The sequence below is a fragment of the Chenopodium quinoa genome, unplaced genomic scaffold, assembly GCF_001683475.1.
Source record: "Chenopodium quinoa cultivar QQ74 unplaced genomic scaffold, ASM168347v1, whole genome shotgun sequence".
Lineage (NCBI taxonomy): Eukaryota > Viridiplantae > Streptophyta > Magnoliopsida > Caryophyllales > Amaranthaceae > Chenopodium > Chenopodium quinoa.
The window spans coordinates 296,573-303,088 of NW_018744502.1; positions in this window are offsets into that span (position 1 = coordinate 296,573).

Below are 6,516 nucleotides of genomic sequence, written 5' to 3' on the forward strand. Positions count from 1 at the left end.
TGAAAGTAAATGGTTTTCTTCCAACGGTGTTTGGTTTACAAGCGTTACACTTCCTTTTGAGGACAGGTTTGTTTTCTATCTTATTTACTTTCCTGAAAAGAACTTGGAGTTCAAGACTTAATTCTTGAAGAGCATCAAGAAGGCTATTTATATCCGCATTGATAAGATTTTGGGGAGGACTAGCAATGTCTTCATTGGTAGTCTCTTCTTGAAAATCAGTCATGGCATCAAAGAAAAACTCCTCTTCTTCTTCAATGGCATGAATTTCTTTCATGGAAGGATCTTCAATTGGCTTAATAATGAGTGATGGATCTATTGGATCCTGTTCGTCAGAAATAGCCAAAGAATCGAAAAGTGGAGAATTGTTGATGCTTGGCTTCTTACTAGAAGGAGGCACTGGAAGTTTGTTGTTATCAATCAAGTATTGTATATCTTCCTTTAATTTCCAAAAACTTTCAGTAGAGTGGCCCCTACCTTGATGGTATTTGCAGTGTGCATTTGGATTCCAACTGGGCAGCTGATCAAAGGACAATAGGTCGTTTGTCTGCTACCGTGATCAAATTTACAATTTATAATCCTAACCTAACTCTATCAAGTTCACACTAGATAGTGGCAAGCTAGGGTCGAACCACAAGGACTAAGTGTATTAATTTGAGGTAATTAGACTAGTAGGAAGGTTGTGAGATAGGGAGAGAAACATCTAAAACACTACTTAAACCAATTAACAAGATACTAGGGAAAGGGGAATCCAATTACATTAAGCAATTCAATGACAAGTCACAGTTAGATGATCATGATCTCAATTAGGAACGATCAACACACTCAACTCACTCCTGCGCAATTAAGCATGTTAATTATCCTACTAAGCTAATTCACTCCCGCGCAACTAGCCTAGCAAAGGTATGGAAGAATCTAGACTCTCAATTAACTCACTTCCGCACAATTGATTGCAAGCACAACGAAGAACCTAGAATCAATTAGCTAAAAAGATTCTAGTCAATGTAAGCATCATCCAAACATAATAATCAAGAACCAATTGCATACTAATCACAACCAATCACTCAATCCATCAACCTAACCTTCATCCATTTCCCTAGAACAAAAACTAAGCAAACATAATGAAGATGAATATGGAAAACAAGATAAAACTAGAATTAAAGCAAGAATCAAACAACAAAACTAATTAACTACTCTAATCAACAATGAATTAAAATAAAACAAGAATTAAACAAACCAATAAAGGTGAGAAAAGTTAGAAAAGCTCATTGAATGGATGAGAAGAGAATCCACAAAGTTGCTTCTTTAACCACCCAAATCTCCGTTGAAATCCAAGCTTTCTCTCTCTAAAACTACTCCTAAACAAGAGAGATAAAATCCTAATCTAACCCTAATCCTAATTAGAGGAGAGAGGAAATGTAAAACTCCCCCCTAAGGAAGTCTAAGAAGTCCTTTATTTATATTACAAGAAGAGAAAGAAAGAAATCCAGAAATTAAGCTCGAACAAGACCTAGAAACCCGCGCCCACGGCAAGGCTTCTCCGAGGCATCTCCAGAAAGTTGCAACGCCTGGAAATAACAGAGGGCCGCGCCCGCGGCACCTTGGGCCACGCCCGCGGATCCTGGCAGCGTCTTGCAGATTAAACGGCCATAACCTCTGTTCTAGGAAGCCTCTTGGGGTGTGCGACCTACCGTTGGAAAGCTCTTCAAGTCTAGTTTCCAACACAATTTTAGTAGCCTTAATCCAATGTGTAGATCAAAATTTATGGCTGAAAGAGTGAACAAGACTCGGTTTAAGGCCTTCTACGAGCTTCAAGCTTTCTTGTCTCAAGGTTCTTAGCTTCAAGTTTCTTCTATTGAACTTTCTTGCCTTTCATTGGGTCATAAGCATCAAAGAAAGCGTCAAGCACCTACACAAATAGACCAAGAAAGAAAAGACTGAAAGAACACATAGAAAAACAGGCAAATCAAGCTAGAAACCGAGCAAAAAGCATATTATTCACGACTAAGGTCTGAAACCATAAACTAAGAAAAAGATAACTAAAACAAGACTAAAAGGAATAGAAATAACAAAGAAACACCGAAATAAACCTAAAACTAAGGGAGAAAAACGCCCTGATATGTGTCATAAATGACACTTATCAGCAGCCTCTTTTCAGGTGCAGGTTCCTGAATGGGTCCAATGGGAGTAATAACTCCCTTGGCATGAAGTCGATCTAAGGAGGTATCATAGCTCATCCCAATAGGGGTGAACTCTCTTCTAAATTGCTTTCTTTGCCCTTGATTATTCATGGCTAGGACATCATTTAGATTAAAGGTACTGACATTGTTACTAGAGTGGGTGGTTTTGGAAGAAGAAGGATTGTCGTTCTTCTTTCCTTTCCAGCCACTATTGTTACTATTGTTAGCAGCTTTTTGTTTTGCAAGATCATCCTCAATTTCAATGCCTATGTTATAGACAACTTTAATAGTGTTTAAATTGCATTGATATTTCAAATGCTTTTGGTATTTCTCTTGGAGGTTCTTAATGAACATCCTTATAGATTCCTTCTTACTTGGAACTTCAATCAACCTAGCGGTAGTTTCCTTCCACCTTGTTGTAAAAACCATTGAAACCTTTATTTCTTTTTGTTTAAGAATTTCAAGTTCCCTATGATCAGTTTCTACTTGAATATTACATTTGTATCTATCAATCAAAGCATATGTAATAGAATCCCAAGTAGCGATCTTCTTAGTGCCTGTGGAAAAGAACCATTATTGGCGAACTGGTTCAAGAGAAAGCGAGAAAAGCGAGGGGAAAACTTTCTTGTCAATCCCCTTGATCTCCATGATTGTCTCAAAGGCTCTCAAGTGGAAGTAAGAGTTGTCAACAGCTTTAAATTTAGGAATGTCATTGGCAGAGAACTTCTGCGGAAGAAGTTCCTTATCCACTGAGACTCCCTTAGAGCTTATTCCAAAGTAATTGTAGTCATTGGAGATTTGGCTCAAGCTATCCTCGATGCGCTTGATTGCTTCAATGGGTACTTGATTGTTAGGATCTTCGACTCGAGTGGTGAGTCCCTTGAACATTTCAGCAAGTCCATTCGCAGTTTCTTGAAATCTTCTTAACTGGCCATTATTACGAACTTTCTTCTCTGTCGAATTAGTTTATTAAAGAGTAGTACTTGAAAGAAAGTGTTGTCCTTGATTAAACGCCCTTCTCTCCTTGACCAACTGCTGTAAAATTAAACCATTGACTCTTTTAATGACAAGACTCAAATTGACTCGTATCTTTATTGGGTTGGAAAAGCAAAAAATGGGTGCATATTTTGGGAATCAAAGTATGGGGATCAAATTAAGTTGTTAAGACACATGGTTTATGTTGGTAGGACAATATCCGACTTACCCCCCTAAAGAAATGACGGAAAATCGTACACAAGATTCTAGACATGGTCACGGTGAAAAGACAAAGTGTATGCATTGACTCGTGAGTGAAAGTGACATGTTCAAGACTTGTGTGATGACCATGGGACTAAATATGTGATTAGACTCAAGAAAAGTCTAATTTAAGACCTTGTTTTTACATTAAATCTGTTAATTATGGAAATTAGACTCGATATGAAGACTCAGAAAGGAAAAAACTGAACCATCGCGTGGCGATGGAACTGTCGCGGAACGTCATTCCTATCGTGGCGCGACAAGGTTTCCGCGGCGCGACAAACCTAGTGTTCTGCGACACAAACCAAATTTTTGCACCAAATAGTGGAACGTCAATCTAATTAGTCTTCTGTGGTCCTTTCGAGGTTTAAGCCTATAGTCTTACTAAGTCAAGTACATTTAGACTTCATAAGTTCAAATTAATTAACCAATTAATTAAGAAAAGTCTTTTTTTTAGTCCTTAGTGAGTTCGTTAAGACTTTATTTACAAACAAAACGAGTCGACAAAAAGGGTTAGTTTAATCACAAGTAAGGTATGCACAAGTAATAGATGCACAAGTAGTCAAATAGTCACAATATGATGCAATGAGTTTGCAACCTAACCATGGCTCTAGTTCTCTAAAGGTGATGAATTATGGTGTCCAAGTGGGTCCATGGATATGAGTCCGGATCCATCGCGCGAAAGCCTTACCTTTGGAAGGGTTGGCACAATGGATTGGACCATGTAAGTTAAACTTGCTTCCATGGTTTGGTGAATTCACAAACTCGGATGCACCCACTGTTGCACAGAGCGTTCATTAGGTTAGATGGAGGGTGAATTCCCAGGGGCTAAGACCATATGTAGAACACATATGGGTTTAGAAAAGTCGGATAAACTCAATCACAAAGTAGAATCGTCGAGACAGTACTAGAATCGGTCAAAACAAGAAGACATACTCCTGGCGCAATGTTGTGAGAACTTGGCGCGAGAAAATAGAGGTTGTTGCGCCGCGATAAAGTTGTCGTTTGGCGACAAACTCTTCCGTCTCGCGATAGTTCCAACGCGTTGCGGCAGTTTTCTATGTTCTACGTTTTTTCCGATTTTCGTAGTATCTTTTCGATTCTAGTTGTGAAAGATATTTCCAGCTTTTCCTACGGGTAAAAATCCTATGTTTTTTACTCATTACGGATGGTCTTTCCAATGCAGACCTTTTTATGCTTATGCCACAATGTTAATCAAAATTATGCACATGAATATCTACAATATTTCAAGTCTCATCCACTCATTCTAAATCAATTGCCAAAATTAATTTTAGGAATCAAAATTAGAAATCCTCCCTAGTGGAGTCACCAAAAAACTGTAGGAAATTTCTAAAACTAAACTTTGAGCCTCACTGTGATCATGCTTTTAGGCATGGTGGCATCCAAAGGGAAGGAATCTAGAGATAAAAGAGTCCCCAATAAGTTTTAGGAACTTGTAAACCGTTCACGGGTATGAAGGTTACACCCCATTCATGATCACGGAGATCGCTAACTCCATAGTGTCCGAAACCGTGACTGGATATTCGGGATAATGGTACGAATCCAACCTAAAAGAGATTAAACACGCCCTAAATCAGTCTTTACTTAATTCTTATGATAATCATGTGCGCTTTCCGATCAACATACATACATAAAATTATTTCTAAACCTGTTTAATCTACATTGGTTGATTATTAATGCACAAATCAATCTATTATGGGTGATCACTTGAATTAAAATCATATTTTCTTAAAATCAAATTATTAATTATCTTATTAGGTGAGATTTCAAATAGAAATTCTCTTTAAGCCTGCAAAAGGAGCGTGATCAAGCAATAATAATAATCATGAATAATCAAGCAACATAATAATTGACACAACAATCACCATCATAATCAAAACATCATAATCAAAACATGATAATTAGAAAGATCCTAGGCACGATACTAAACGGATTAATAACAAATCCTAGAATGTTACTAATAAAAATCATGATCAAAGGATTATCCTAAACATGATACTAGAAACATGATATTAGAAATACTAATTAACACCCTAAACATGATACTACGAATCAAAAGAAACATCCTAACATAATACTAGGAACCAAAATAAATATACTAACATGATACTAGGAATTAATATAATATCCTAAGCATGATTTCTATCAAGTAATCGAATTACTTACTTTGATGCCTTGTATCTCTTTTTATCAAAACAATATACACGTTAGTAACTTCAAGAAAGATTAAATCAAATAATGTAAATAACTCAAATAAGAATTGAAATATAGATTTGAGACCAAACCCTCAGAACTATCAACCTTTCACGTCGAGGTTGAAGGCAAATTCGAGATTGGCTATGAGTATTCAAGGCTCGTAAAGGAGGTATGGTGTTTGCTTTGGGAAAAGTATCAAAAGATGTGTGTTTGGGAGGTGTTGGGATGTGTTTAGGCTAAGGCTAAGAAAAGAAAGAAGAGAGAGAAAAGCTTTAGCTTAGAGAGAGGATTACATGATGATTGTTGGGGATTGAAAGCGAGGTGAAAAGGCCTCCATTTATAAGAAAAAAGAGGTTCGAAGGATCAGAAAAGAGTCAAAATTCGACTCGGATTAAATCAGATTCCATCGCAGCTCGACAGCTTTGTTGTGGCTTGGCAGGCTTATCGCGGCGCGACAGCCTTGTTGCGACACGATGGGGCTATCGCTCTGCGATGGTTTTTGAAAGATTGAATCCGTATGGAATTCTATTCCCAATAGGATTGGGTTAACTGAATATCCGTATGTATTTTGTTTTTAGCGGGTTTAGGATCATTGAAAAAGAAATGTTTTATCCCATGTAAAATTCGTAAATCTATATCTTTTCAAAAAAGGATAAAATAGAACCTTCTAGAGGATTCCAGAAGCTAATAATAAATCCTAATAGATTTAGGATTAAAAACAACCTTTTAGATCATTCTAGAAGATTGTTTTAAATCCTAATTGGCTTAAAAATGGGATTAAGGTAAATGGACCCTCCACATGGTCATTGGGCCGCTGGTAAGGCTTGGTTTAGGCTCAGTTTAGTATTTTGGTCATAACTTCTTTGTTATAAGTCGGATTTGGGCT